The sequence below is a fragment of the Ixodes scapularis genome, unplaced genomic scaffold (genome assembly GCF_016920785.2).
Source record: "Ixodes scapularis isolate PalLabHiFi unplaced genomic scaffold, ASM1692078v2 PGA_scaffold10__122_contigs__length_95168666, whole genome shotgun sequence".
Classification (NCBI taxonomy): domain Eukaryota; kingdom Metazoa; phylum Arthropoda; class Arachnida; order Ixodida; family Ixodidae; genus Ixodes; species Ixodes scapularis.
In genome coordinates, this window is record NW_024609836.1 from 79537800 (window position 1) to 79553246 (window position 15447).

General features: G+C 45.6%; 1 pseudogene; it reads left to right on the forward strand.

The window, feature by feature from the left end:
* The first annotated feature begins 10163 nt into the window (after positions 1–10163).
* LOC115314695 lies at positions 10164–11018 on the forward strand (annotated as a pseudogene).
* The last annotated feature ends 4429 nt before the right edge of the window (positions 11019–15447 follow it).

Below are 15447 nucleotides of genomic sequence, written 5' to 3' on the forward strand. Positions count from 1 at the left end.
TATGCAGTGTTTTTGTTCTTAAGCTTAAGAGCTAGATTTGTTTAAAAAAAGCGGTGAAAGTTACATGTATGCCGCTTGTGGAGGTGAGTTATACGTCCAGGCCAACATAGTATAGAGGGCTAATCGTAACGATCAGCAGGCTAATTAATTAAGTTTTCTTCATTAACTTTTTAATTAATAAAATGTACATATGGTTCCCATTAGAAACTTGGTGAACGTCATCGAAAACCACCAAATCAGTAATTTTCTGAAGGCCTTTGAGAAAAGCATAGTAATGCACTAAAGTCACCACTCGTGGAACACGTAGAAAGCTAGTGGTGTCGGTAAGGCGCAACCGCTATTTTTCCGTCTCTTATCTAGCCCCAGCCTTGTACCTACTCCATGAGTGGTAACTGTAGTACAGCTGGTAAGGCCTTAGGAGGGTTACACTTGCACGAAGTGAAAGACTATCGGATCAGAAATATTATCCCTCTACGATGTGAGCCTTCGCTTAAGCAATGTAATTTTACCCGCGTAGGTTAGGCTTTTAATTACTGCTTTTTATACTTTTCAACTTGTCATTGCAAGCCCGCACGCCTGCATTATTTCTCATTTGAAGCTGTAATGTACTGTATATAACAAACAGGCCCAATAATGACCACGTTCGTTATAGCTGCACCTCTAGAAAAGGTGTGCTCTTTGGAGTGTTCATGTTGTGCGCAGTCTGTTTTGGCAACTATTGCAACATAATTAATGTTCAAGTCGGCGCTCTTAGCGTTGTACACGCGTTCAAGTGAAACCAGCGTGCTAAATCCTTTTTTTCTAATTTCAGGGAAACCGAAAGCGCCCCATCGCTGTCTCAGGATAACATCTTTGGTTAACGGTCGGAACACCCGCCAAGGCGTTAAAACCTAATAAACTAGACCATTAAACCAACACCGTTTTTGGTCTGTGTTCGCTTTCAGTTTTTATGGAAGGCAGTCTCGTGAATGTAGTCATTGAATTTATATCTAGCTCTTTCTGTTGTGTTTTTGAAGCGCTCAACAAAACTTGTTGATCTATCCACAAATATTAGCGTCTGACAGGTATTTTTACTCTTCGCTTTTAAAGCTTTGATTATAGTAGATCTAATATAACTGTCCTGCAGACGTAATGAGATGTTAGGGACGTTTTCGAAACGTTGCTGTAATTCTCGTGGCGAATTAGGGCTGGGAAATTGATCGATTAAGCTTCCGATTAATCGACCGAGGCTTTAATTGCGATCATATTTTTTAACCGGTTAATCGGTTTTTAGATCGGTACTCAAAAATAAGTCAAATAGACGCCCGCATGGCTCTATCCTGGACGACCTGCCCGAACTAGGGGTGACTAATGCCCCGTGGCGCGCATCCGGTCGTTCTCACCCGAGCGGTTTTCCGCTCCCAGTCAGGTGCTATGAGCAAGGTTCAATTCTCGCGCTCGTGAAGCGTCACGTGTTCGAATCGACATTACAGTTCTGCCGAGGCCAGAAGAATAAGCCGGGCCCGCAATCGATCCCTGCGCGACAGCGAAACTTCACGTGTTGAGGATCTATTACACATCCTGCCCAGGCAAGAAAAGCAAGCAGAAAAACAAGCTGGGAAGCTATTGCCCGTGTCCCACTAGAGCGACAGACAAAGACAAAAGACAGCGACAAGCCTCGAACCCATGCAGCATGCTCGCGATGGTACCTTTGGTAGGCGTTTAGTCGTTCGGTGCTCGCGAAGTAAGCACGAGCGATTGCAAGCCTGCCAAAGATACCCTCGCGTGCATGATGCTCGTGTTTGAGCATAGCCTCCGTTACTCTACAAAGCGTATCAAATCGCGAAAGACTCTGGTTTCAGGCTTGTCTTTGTCTTTTGTTTCTGTCAGAGCCGTATATGTAGAGAGTTTGGTCAATAGGAGGCGCGGGCAGAGCCAGGGCGTGCAGCAGACTCGGAAAGAGGGCTTGGCATGCTCTCTTGACCAACCAGAAGCCGAAAAGAATCCCCTAGCGCTGGTCGCGAAAAACAGTTCTGAGCCGATTGATCATCGAAGGTCTATGTTCGTCAAGGAGGTTATAATGGGCAGGAGGTGGCGCCCCTATCCCCAATGCATGGAGCGAAGTGTAACGGAAGTAGGCGTGGCCACGAGCCGCACCGAGCATTTCTTGACCAATGGGAAGCCTAGTGAGTGGGCACCGCCATGAATTTCGGTGCAAACAACCGCGCCATGAATTTCGGTGCACACATGACTGTGTGCACCGAAAGTAATGGCGGCACCCACTGTTATTTGAAACAGCGCTTAACGGGAGACTTTTATATTATAAACGAACGCCTGGTTGCCCAGCAGAAAGTAAGTGACTAGAATTGAGACGCTCTAGACGACGCACCGTGAAGGACTTGGCGGTGCGCAACGCAATTTTTAATAAACAGCAGCAGCAGATCGCACGAGCGCGCATGCAAGCCAGGAGCGCACAGAACGGGCTCGCGCTTCCAGTTCTGACTTCGCTCGCACATAATGTGGAACTAAGTATAAACACTCACGCTGCAAAGCATTTGCATCGTGGACGCCCACGGCGGACGCCGACCGCATCGAAAGCTAGCCTCGTGAAGCACACGCGGGAGCAGAATAGAAAGCAGACGAACCGCCGGTGTGCTACCCCACGGCCTCGGAACGGGTGCGCAAGGCAGTCTGGGATTAAACGCATCTTTCGGCTTCATTCAGGCTGACGTCATGCCGGGTCCTGTCTGTTTAAACATCCTTGATGTTCGTATATTGTTTTAATAAGTGCGTAAGAGTGAAGTGTAGTGACTTTTCGTGGTTGAAAATAGGGTGCACGTGTTGTTTTCATCATGATCACGCAGAAAGATGTAAGAAACGAATGCGCCGCTCAACGTTTTGCGCGGACAGAGTGTGACCGCTCTGACGGCAGATTCCCGGCCCTCGGCGTTTGGCGTACGGATTATGTCGATCGTTCCGCTAGTCGCGTTCCTCCACCATCATTTTGGATGAGCGTGATTGAAACATCACGTGTGCCATATTTTCAGCCATTGAGAGTTACTCCAATGCAGTTATCAGGTTTGCTTCTCGCGACTACCACCAGGGTATTATTTCCGGCTTCTGGTTGGTCACATTCGAATTTCTGAAGACGCCCTGGAACACGCCCAGCCCGCTTTCGACCAATGGCGCCTCCTCATTTGTCTCTCTATACTTCCCAACGAATGGCCAAACTCTCTACATAAACGGCTCTGGTTTCTGTATGTCGCTCTAGTGGGACACGGGTACAACGCCATTGTTACTTGTTCCAGTTATCGGCCCGTACAAATGGAGGAGTTCACGAGTATAAAAGGCGATCTCGCTGGAAAGTTTGGGTTTTAAGAGGCGACGATTTTTGTATTTTGCGCAAATACCGCTTAGAACTGATCCCTGAAGTTAATGACCTGCGAAATACCCGTTGGTTTCCCACCACACGCAATCGAAGTCGCAGAGAAAAATAAAGAAAACCGAGCACCCCCTCAACTCGCAGCCAGAACAAGCGGCCACGTCATCTGGAGCCGATTATATGTCGCCAATATTGATCGTAGCCATGCGCTGGAATTGGCAAGGCACAGGACACGCGCTAAGTCCTAGACATTGTTATGGTTCGGCTGTTGTCGTCATTGCAGCAATTGGACACGGAACACTACCCGAATGCTTCTCGAGCTATCGTTATCACGAGCCAAAATCGAGTGCCCACGCCATGCTCGGGTCCAATCTGTGAGCCGCATTCAAATATCGTCACAGGGCGGTACTGCTACCGCCCAGCTACGTCATCATGTTTTGCGAAGGAGAGATTGAACGAAAACACTCGGTTTCGTCCTCGAAATTACAGCGCAACAAAGGAGTTTCTTGGCCAGTGGCGTTGCGTGCGAGTATCCTTGAGTCCCACTAGTGCCAGTAAGCTCGTGTGAAGTGAAGAACATTCCAATTAAATATCGTTGCACCGCCCCTTTAAAGTAAGCCCCAGCGGTGAAGTGTTTAACTCGAAGGAAGTCCACTGCATCATCTGCAAAACTCCGTTTTTTCACAGTGGAAGCGTAAGTTTGCTTCAGTATCACCTACGAGCAAAGCACCCATGTACGCCGCTGCAGCAAGGACCATCCGCCAAAACGCAGACAACAATCAACGCCTTCTCATCGAGGTCCCTTCCTCTGAAAAAAGAAGAAAGCATCGCCCAAGCCCTGACTTCTTGTCTTCCTGTCGGAGAATGTGGAAAAACCTGTGTGTCTTTGGAGCTGGAGCAAAAATATGCGAGTATCCGAATCGTTGAACTATATGTTTCCTCAATTCTAATAGTCCTTTGCGCCGTGCAACAGAGAGTAAAGTAAGTCTTCAAAGGCAAGTCGAGTTGTTGCCCATTATTTTTAGTATATTATTTATAAAAATGAACGCAACCGATTAATCGATTATTTATCGATTAAGAATGGCGAATAATTGGGTTAAACTTTTTAATCGACTCCCAGCCCTATGGCGAATACCTGTTTTGAAGTGTTGATACACACGATTTGAGATCCTGAGAGAATGGGAGAATATACACGGCACCGAGGACATTTTTATTCCTCGCTGTACTGATACTGGAGTCTGATACTGGAGTCAGATCGCTTTACTGGAGTGTCGAACCGGAACCGAATCGAAAACCTGACCGAACCGTTATTTTTATATAACCGGAACTCCGAAACGAAATCTTCGCCGCCATATTTAAAAAAGAACCGGAACTCAACCGAAAAACAATCATAACGGCGATCGGTTCAAAGCGGTTCCAGGTAATTTTTTTATTACAAGTGTGGATTTTTAGAAATAAAAGTTGCCAGCAATAATACCATGTCAAATTTTCATTTACCGAATAGACCGATCTAAGCGTTCGGCCATAGCCTCCTCTATACGTATAGAGGAGGCTATGGTTCGGCGCATGCGTGACGCCGTCATAACTTTAGTTCACGAGAGGCAGGCGGTTACGCATGCCAGGGCTCGTGCCGCCTCGTGATCCACAAGGGCAGAACTCCTGCAAGGTTATAATTGCACGTGCGCTTGTTCTGCCAGTCTCTCGTTGTGCTTCCGTTAAAATTCACTCAAAAGGAAGACAATCAGCGCCTACCCCCCCCCCCCCCTTACCCCCTAAAAAAACACAAAGCACGCCCTCGCTCTCCAAGCCATGACACTAGGAGTATGCGATTATAGCACGTTTGTCCCGCGGCAGGTCCCCTCTCTGAAATGCCACGGTCCGTTTCCCCCAAGTACCGAATTCCCCGTCTTATTTTCCCCGAGTATGAACTCCGCAGGGATTCTGAGCCATTCCGATGCTTTTCAACGTTGCAATACTGCTAGACGAATATTTGCACAGAAGTATACGCTGTTTGCAGAACTTTCTACAGTGCTATAATTCAAAAGCACTGTTTTTTTTAAAATCGGGAACTCATGTAGGTTCAGCTCATCATTCATACATTCTTATTCACTTGATGAGCTCCACAAAATGTATAAATATTAGAATGGACTTTCCAGAGAACGATATTGTTGTCGGGGTTCCAGGCGACCAGGGGACCTAACAGGTCGCAAATATTAAACATTTTATTTTATAATCACAATTAATTATATCATCAACGACATGCCATTTTCTCATCACTTCTTCTGATGACAGTGTTGCTGTATTCGTAGCACACGTAGATGGAAACGATTGAGACTGTGCTCAAATAATATCTTTTTCTGGAAGGTACTGCGCAAAGATTACACAAAATGTTTCATAAACATGCTGCGTCACATGTGTATTTACAAGACCCCCCCCCCCCCCAATACATTGTTCTTCCAACTTCGTTGAAATTGGCATAAAAGAGCGCAACCATCACTTGGTTGAAGTTCTGCTTACAGATGAAGTCCTGACCGTAAAATATCGTCATTTTTTTTTCTTTCCGCTACAACACTCGGAGGCTTCAAAATTATTTTTTTCGTGTCGCCTTCACTGCGCTTCTATGTCGGTTTTTTCATGTTAGAGGACATCACATAATGTGCGAAAGTAAACGGTGCGGTCGGTACTGCACAGCTTATTTCTCAGCAACTCTAAATAAAAAGTGTTTGTCTTCATCTTGCACTGCACGTTTCAGCACGAAAGTTCCTGTTTGGTTATAATGGATTGACTTTCTCCAAAAAGAAAAAATACACAGTTATTAATCTTACCGAATTAAAAATAAAACATCGAATTCGCATAAATGATTTCAGTACTTGCACTGATTTTTGCTCGCATAGTGAATAAGTTTAGTTAAAAACATACCCGAAACAAAAACTTGGTATGTGTATTCTCTGAGGTGTTATTTTCCTAGCGGTCTAACTTTCAGGAAGTGCTATTTTCATTCGTTGTGTAGTCGTTGTTTTGAGCTTCTGATCATTTTAAAGTGGAAATCAAGAAGGTAATTAAACAGCATGATTCTGTTTGGTTTGCTAAACCTGATTAACCGCACCTTCCGGCAACAATATGCCTCTGGCGGTTCCATCCTCTGCCGGGCGTGACAGGCGGAGCTTGCGTGCTCTCTCCCGAGCTGATACAAACGAAAAGAGGAACAAATACAAGGAAACAGACAAAATACCTCCACTATAAACGACTGACGACAGTAGAAATCGGAGAACATAGGTTAAATAGAAGTGCCTTTATGCACGCGCGCGTTTAATTATGACATCTCCGCAATTTTACCGCCCAACATTTTTTTTAAATTTTTTTCATATGCACTCACTTCGCCTCTTTGAAAGCCAGCAGCTTATTTATGTTTGTTCTTTCACATGCTGATGACAAGGGTTGCAGCACTCGGTGTCTTCACCCTGAGACAAACGCACACCAGGGCACTCTATATTGAATAAACAAACCTTGTATTTCATTCACAACCTTAGGGCTCCAAGGACGTTTCACATAAAACAGTTGTCACTGTACCGAGTACATACAGCCTACCCCGATTTTTTTTGTTGACATATATACTGTTTTTATTTTGTATGTACTGCTGTAGTACGTCATTGACAGCAAAATAAAAAAAAAATTGCAGCCCCACCGATCTCTTTGCGCTTTTTCCACGATTCGTCGTATGCGCCGTTGCAAGGATCAACAGTTTACCAACATAACCAGAAAACGAAAGCGCTAAGTTGAAATAGCAGAAAGTATCCTGCATTGGTGATACTGACAAGCTATGTTTTGTATTTATACCTACTTCGTTTCATATTGTGTTGGATCGCAGTGAAATATTAGGAACCTCTACATCTAGTCAAGCGCAAGCCAGAAGTGGTCACCAGGCTCTTTGGGCGTGCATCAGTACGTGACGTCACATCTGAACTGGCGCTTGATTGGCTGTGGGGGCCCCCAGCCTTCCGGTGCGACAGGTCAAAAGTCATCCCCCTCCAAGTCACGTGATCTGCGTCGAGGGTGCCTGTTTTTCCTTTGACTTCCCTGCCAAAAATAACGGTTTGAAATCAATCCAGAATACTAAATCCGGTTTAAAATAAATCCGAAGACAGTCCGGAAAGAGACACTCCGGTTTGCAGAACCCGGTATTTTTTTACTTCGGCTTAAAGTCTCACCGGAGGAAATCCCGAGAGACAATTTCCTGTTTGTGCAAAGTGAACATCGACAACTTCGGTTAAAGAGGGAACCGAAGAAATTCCAGTCAAACAATCCCTGATTTGCACATGTAGCGGTGTTGTACAGGCCGATGTTTCCAGATTATACTACATGCCAACTGCAACGACTGTTTGTTCTTCATTCCCGCCATTTTTGGGAATTTTCGCCCAGGGTTGTTTACCTGTAAATACTCTAAACAGTGCATTTATCCTCCTTGAAAGTTTTGTATATATCTCATCACCTCGAAGAAGAAAAAAAAAGAAGGAAACGAAGGAAGTTAATGAAGTTCAGCTTTCAACCACAAACAAAGTCCTTAAAGGGGCACTGACACCCCAAAGGTCGTATTTTTTTATCGTCAAAAATGATGCACGTTGTAGTCATAGACACTCAAAAAACTCCGCATCGACAAAAACAAACTTCCCGCGCGAGAGCGCGTCCTTTTTATTTCTGGCATTTTCCTATCCCGCTCTTCGCCACCTGGCTCCTTTTGATTTGTAACGTCAAGAATCATGAAATTTAGAAGCTTTGTAGACGACATTTCTATAACATTTAATAACGGCATTCGTAAAACATGTTTTTAACGGAATTGTGAACGCACCACGGCCCTTCTTTTTGAAATAGCAAAAATCGGAGTCCGTTGTGATGTCGCGTCCTGGATTTTTATCATCCCTCGGAAAACTTGGCGGCACTCGAGCAGAGGATGATCGGTGAGTCGCGGAACCGGACGAAGAAACCGGTTCCGCCGGCGCCCTTCTCCCCTGCTCCTCGCTTCGGGTCGCGGTGGCAACGGCGCTTTGCTTTGTAGCGTGGAGCGGAGGTGCGAAAGAAAGTCGACTCGCAAGAGACCGCAAAATTTGACGTCACTGCACTTGCGTGGATGGCGCGGGAACTTCAAATTCAGCATATGAAAATTGTTTTTTTTTTTACTTCACAAATACTCAAATCCCAAGTTTCGAATTTTGACGGTAATTTCCCGGCATTGTTTTCAATCGTTTCGGATAATAAAAAAAAAATTATTTCAATGCGTCAGTGCCCCTTTAAGATGCCCAGAAGCTTTCTGGTTTTCTGGGGGTACTTCTGTGAGGTGGCGGTCTTGGGGATGTTTAGTACAGCTTGGCTCGGCGCTGCTTGTCTTGGCACTGCTTGGCTCAGAACAGCTTCGTGATCAAGGTCAAGCATGAAGGTTTGGTCCTGGTAGTCCTCCTGAAAAAAAAATATCAGGTTTACGAGAAATTCATATGTGTTTATTGGACACGAGAAGGATACTAGTTTCTCATTTTATACAAGAAGGAATATGAGATCCTCGTTTCATATGATTTCTCGTTTCATACGAGATTCTTATTTGACACATTGACCCATATGATCTCTCGTTGCACGAGATTCTCATTTGATCCATAGAGTCTCCGTTAGATAGTTACTGAGCTGTTGCGTTCATGTTCTGAAATTCATGTTAGAAAATCATGTTTGATATAAAGAATGAAGTATCTAATTATTGCAAGCCAATATAAAACGTCAGTCCAGGCGTGTGTGTCGATATGCTGGCCAAAAAAACGAATCCCTCAGAAAGTCATACTACCCTTATTCTGCAGTGCCAGAAGGGGAGGTAAGGAGCCGTAAGGGAGACAGTGTCGACAAAAGCGCCATCTCGTCTGCCTCTGCTGCTGCCTCTTGGCCCTTCTTCCGTTTGACTTTTTTCCACTTAGTGAAGGTGTCTTGCACAAAGGTAGCCAAGTATGTGTTCGCCTTGGCCAGCCTAGCGTCGACTTCTTTCTTGGGCATGTTCCCAATGTAGGCACGTAGGGCAGCTCAAGAACGGAAACAAAACAGGACACCCAATAATCAACATACGACTTCAAAAGACTCCACATGAAACATATTGCGGAGCCAATTAAAGGGGCAGTGCACCGGTTTCTGGACTTTGGTCAAATATTTGTGGAAGTTGCCCTTATTTGACACTTCCAAAGTAAAGAACATAAAACCGATTTCTCCTGCGTGTCCTAGCTGTATAAAAAAAGAGAAATAGTGGCCATTTATGGCACCCCTCAAACACACTCGTAGTCTTCAGGGTCAGCAACTCAATGACGTAATTAGGTGGTTTTATTTTTTCAACTCAAGTAAAGTCAAAATGTGTTTTTATTTGTAAACAAGATGTTAGATAATTACACTTATTCAGACGGGGTCCCAAAGTTTTTAAAGAAAACTGTTGAAGGGTTAGTTAGCGATTTTAAATGATGTTGCCCCAAGAGTCTGTTCTCGAGAGCAAGTTGACGCAGTGTATTTTGATTGTAGCAAGGCATTTGATCGTGTAAACCACAAGTTACTGTTACACAAACTTTCTGTTTCTGGTCTCAGCGACGAGTACTGTTCTTGCTTTGAAAGTTATCTTTCTGCAAGAGAAAACTGTGTCGGCTACGCAAATGTTAGGTCTTGTTTTTTTCTTGTGCCATCTGGTGTACCCCAGGGTTCCAATCTGGAACCTCTTCTTTTTAATATATTTGTTAAAGATGTCCAAGACATCATTCGCCATTGGAGCCTCTTGCAGTTCGCTGATGACCTCAAGATCTATAAAAATATTTCGTCATGAAATGATTGTGCTCTACTGCAGGAAGATATCAACGCCATCTGTCTATGGTGTAAAGATAACGGGCTTGATCTTAACATTGGAAAAACAAATGTAATAACTTTCACGCGTAAGACTAATCCAACTCACTTTCTGTACTACTTAGAAAATTCGTCGATTACTCGAGTTACGATTGTGAAAGATCTGGGAGTGATGCTATAGTCCAAGCTCAACTTTACCTCGCACGCGACATACGTTGTGAGCTCTTGTTTTCGTCTTCTCGGTGCAATTTCAAGATTTAGTAAGTGTTTTTCAAGTGTTTACCTTTTATACGTACTTTATCGAAACATAGTTCGTCCAAATCATGACTTTTGCACTGTGATTTGGAAGAGCCTTAGTGCTACAGCTTCCAATAATGTGGAACGCGTACAGAAAAGATTTGCCAGAACTTATCATTTTAGATCCCCATCACACGATCTATATGATTACAACGAAGTGCTTAGACAATTGCAAATCACTAACCTTACAACAAGACGATGCTCGCGCGACCTTTTATTCTTGTTTAAATGCATACATTCTAATCACGATATTTGCTCTCTGGTCACATCTATTCACTATCATATACCCGGTAGAAATGTTCGTTCTAGTCGCACTTCCCATGTCAATTACAGCGATTTCACGTCATCCTCGGGCCGACTGCAAAACTACTTGAATCATCTGGAATCAGATGGCATTGACATTTTCAACACTAACCAACCTCATTTTAGGAAGTGCATGCTTCATGTATTGAAACAATGTTCATTCTTTGCAGCTATTCAATTCCTGTGTTTTTCCTTTAGAGGTGTATGAGGTGACCATACTTTTCTTGTTTGCGTTTACATGCTATCTGAAATGTTACTAACAAGTGCACCAATGTATAGGCTTTGGCTGTTTTTGGGCACTTAAAATAAACAAACAAACAAACAAACCATTGTCTCTTGGGTCCATGGCCAGCAGAATTCCGATCTCGTTGATGATCTTTGTTGGGGCGGCTTGCAGTGCAGTTCTCTTTCGCTTCAGGCGGTCGACGCCCTCCTGGCTCGTTGTAGGCATGATCTTGCCATTAATTCCCTGTTGCTGCCACCAAAAACTACTAATTACTAGCTTTCTTTGTTGTTTTGCTACCAGACCATGTCTAACTATTTTTATCTCGTCGGAAGTCAGGAAAGCGCACCAACACACATCTTCTCGGCTTCGACTCACAGAGAAGACTCCTATGTTTTCTCAAACTTCAATAAGAATACTGGCGGAAAGGGAAAGTGAAACCCCCGAAGAGGCGAGCGCCCCAAGCTGCTCAAGGCCGCCCGCACTCTAAGAAAAAAAGGGTGTAGTCGGGTGCATCAGGCGCTCATGCACCCTTTTCCTGAAGGACGCACCCTCCGTTGCCCAGCCAGTGTGCTTGTACACCGACAATGAGCATCCCCCTCTCCCTTAAAAACATCTAGGTGTACCAATGCACCGCCACGCTAGCCACGCGCCCCGATCAGCTTGTGCTTGGATTCCCCCATGGAGGTCACTCTTTGGGATGGGCAGTTTCTTAGGAAGTATGGAGCTATCGTGTTCCCTCGGTATTGACAGTAGAGTGGACGCTATGCTTGTTTTAGGCCAATCGGGTCTCCGAATAGGATCACGTGACTACAGTCTCCAAGCTAGAGATAAGGCAGAGCACAGCACCAGCCTGAAGGCCAAGGCCACGGATAGCATCCACTGCACTATTAACTTTGGGTCGAACTTTCAAGAGGATATAAGCGACAAATCCTTTCATTGTTGGGTTGCCCCCGAAGATAAGCCTTTGCGAGGGTGGCCCCTTTCGGCCTTGAAGGAGCTGCAATTTTCATACTCATTTCTTTTTCTTTCTCTCCCTAAGCTGAAAGCATAGAAGAAGGCGCGCAGTTGCCGGACCAATGAACCGAAGGCTTTTTTTATCCCTCGACTCCTCTGTCTGAGCGCGGATACGGCAGGAGGTGATCACGTGGTAAAGGTTTCACGGGTGACGTAGTAGCTTTTTTCGACCTCGGAATGTCTGCTTTCCGGCCTAGTTGCTTGTGTGCTGTGCTGCGATCATATTTCGCCCGTGACAACGTATTCGAGTGTACCAAGATTTCCAGTGTTTGAAAAGTCCTACGCGTGTATTGGAAACACGGGATTTCTTCAAAAAAGCCCAAGGAAGTTATGTGATGTGTTTAGTGTTCGGTTCGGCAAATTACTGCTTCGGCCACATCGTGTTGAATCTTCACGGACCCCTTTCATTTCGTTTTTGTGTTTGTGTGGTTCTGCAGTGCCCGTGTCGACATATATATCGGATTACATATTTCAAGTCCGGTATTTTCATCGTAAGTGCACTGCAACCTACTCCTTTGCAACAACTGACCGTTCCGTTCCGGATTACCTCTAGAATTAGGCAGTGTCTATTTTCTAGCAGCCGAGAGAATAATTTCCCCGAAATTCTATCTGCAGTCGCCTGCCATTAGCTGTATACAATCATGTGACAACTGCAGGTGGAATACTGACTTTCTTATTCTCCTGGCGTTTTGTGAAAACACGTTTTTGTCGATGCACGTTTTGTAGACACGTTTCATCGACACTAACGTTTCATCGTCACTCGTTACGCAAAATGCACGTTGTAGGGACATTTTGTCGCGCGTGTGTCTATGAGGCGCGTGCTCACCGACCCAGCCGACCCGTTCGCGCCGCTTCGTGGCGACAGTCTGCGGCGGCTAATTACAAAAATGTTAGCCCACCTGTCCCCATACACTTCACTTCGCGGATACATTCTGGGGCGGCTCATTACAAGAAAAGAAAGGAGAGAAGCTAAAATAGAAAAGCTAATCTGAGTTGTCGATGAAACGTCGTTCGATGAATTAACGGCGACTGCCGGTGGATATTTGTGGAAATACTTCTACTGGCTGCTGGCAGAATGGACACTACCTAAGACTCACCCCCGGTTCTTGTTTGCTTAGTAATCTTTTCAGTTGTGTAAAAGCTTCTTTGTACGTCTTCAGATATCACGGATTGCTTGCAAGTTTGTACTTGTTTACGGAATAGGCTGTCTAATAAACTTCTATGAGATTTGAAAACAATACCGTGTGTCCGTTTACCTGCCTTTTTGGAATCACCGGGGCGCATACATTTTTTACTGTTTTCCTTGATGTCTTAAATAGGTTTATGAAGTTATGAAACGGGTGCATAAAGTGGTGTAACCATGCACCTTTGAACCGGGTGCATCTGTGTTCTCTCCGAATTCAGTGAGTGTAGAAAGAGGTGTAACAGTACACTATTGAACGGGGTGCTCCTGTGTTCTCTTTGAGAGCAGTAGGTGTAGAAAGGGGAGTAATGGTACACTATTGAGCGGGGTGCGTCTGTGTTCCCTTTGAGTGAAGCGGGTGTATGAAGAGGTGCAATGGTACACCATCGAATGGGGTGCATCTGTGTTCCCTTTGAGTGAAGCGCGTGTAGAAAGAGGTGCAGCCGTACACCATCGAATGGGGTGCACCTGTGTTCCCTTCGAGTGAGATTTCTGTAGAAAAAGGTGTACATGTGCACCACACCAACGGGTGTACACGTACTCCCATATTTGGGGTGCACTTGTATTCCCCCAAAGGGTGTAGTATATGTGACAAGCACTTACACCCCCTATGGGTGTACCCCATGACACCCTTTTTTTTAGAGTGCGGGAAAGTGCTGGGGACGAGGGGGACACTTCTTGAGTACAAAGGAGCCCGCCGCGGGGTCTCCGCCGACCACCAAGACAGGAGGAAACTAGGCATCGCGTCGGGGGGGAAGTGCGTCACACAAACTAATAAAGAAACACACTCGCGAACGGGGGAAAAGTCAACAAAAATACAACACTGGTGTCACATCAAACTGCGTGGTGTGCAGACCAGGCTGCCTGGTGTTCACATGAGCCCGTGTAGTATGACTTCAGACTCGCTTGGTGTGCCCACCAGGCTGGTGTGCGGGTAGACCAGCATTTCCAGTGGACACACCAAGCTGGTCTCCTTGATTCACCACCATTGCTGGTGGGCAGACCAGGCTGGTGTGCTCGACACATCAGCATTGCTGGTGGGCACACCAGCAGAGGTCGGCATTTAGGTGGCCCTCACTCACCCTCACCCTCACAGCCACACTCATCTAAGCCCCTCACTCACCCTCACCCCCACAGCTGCACTCACCTTCAGCCCCTCACTCTTCCTCATCCTCACAGTCATACCCACCTTCAACCCTTCACTCACCCTCACTGAACCTCACGGCCCTCACGCCCCTCAAGGGCCATACGCACATTCGCGTTTGAACGCGTTTGAGTGCGTTGCAGAGTCCTTGCGGCCAGGCGCGGTCGCTTGCAGAGCGACGCGCGCCTTCCCGCAACGCTCGGTAGCGCGACGCAAGCGAGTAGAGACTCGCTCAAATTTCCGAAGCGTTGCGGTGCGTTCGGGTGCGTTCGACCAATCAGAAGCCGAAAGAGGAGAGGGGATGACGTGTTCGCTCGCCCCACCCGGCCGACTCGGCGAGACGTATCCGGTTCGCCGGTCGCAGTGCTTGCTTTTTCGTTTTGGGAAGCGGTGGGGACTGTATTTTCCAAGGCTGCGATGGTTCAAGCTTGACAAAACGTCGGGGAAGCCGGCGAGATTGTCCCAAGATCGAACACCGACGCCGTCGCCGTGCGCCGCCATGTTGCCTTGGGTTTCGCTTACTATTGGTGAGCCACTAGCGACGATAGCGCGTTCTTATTGGCTCTTGACTGCGGTAGACTGCGTGTCAACGCAACTGTGCGTACAAGCTTGGCGCAAACGGTCTTCGCAACGCAACGCGTTCGCTTGCCGCTACGGAACGCACCGCGCTCAAACGCGAATGTGCGTATGGGCCATACATGGGTAAATTACTTTCAAAATGTAATTTAATTACAATTACAATTACTTAGCCCCCAAAGTAGTTTAACTACAATTACAATTACTACTACTCGAAAGTAGTTCATTGCAATTACAAATTACTTTTTAAAAGTAATGCAATTACTTTACAATTACTTATTTCTGAGAGTTACCCACCTTGGGCCATATAACTGTAAACGAGTTATATGGCCGCTGTATAAATGTCACGCATTGTACTTTTCTCTTATGAAATTTGTTAAATGGATTATAGAACTTAATAGTTTGGAGTAATGAACTTCTGATTTCTTATATTCTCAAAAAATAAAAATAAATGGCGACAAAATTCACAGGTGCGAGGTGAATCTCTTTAGAGC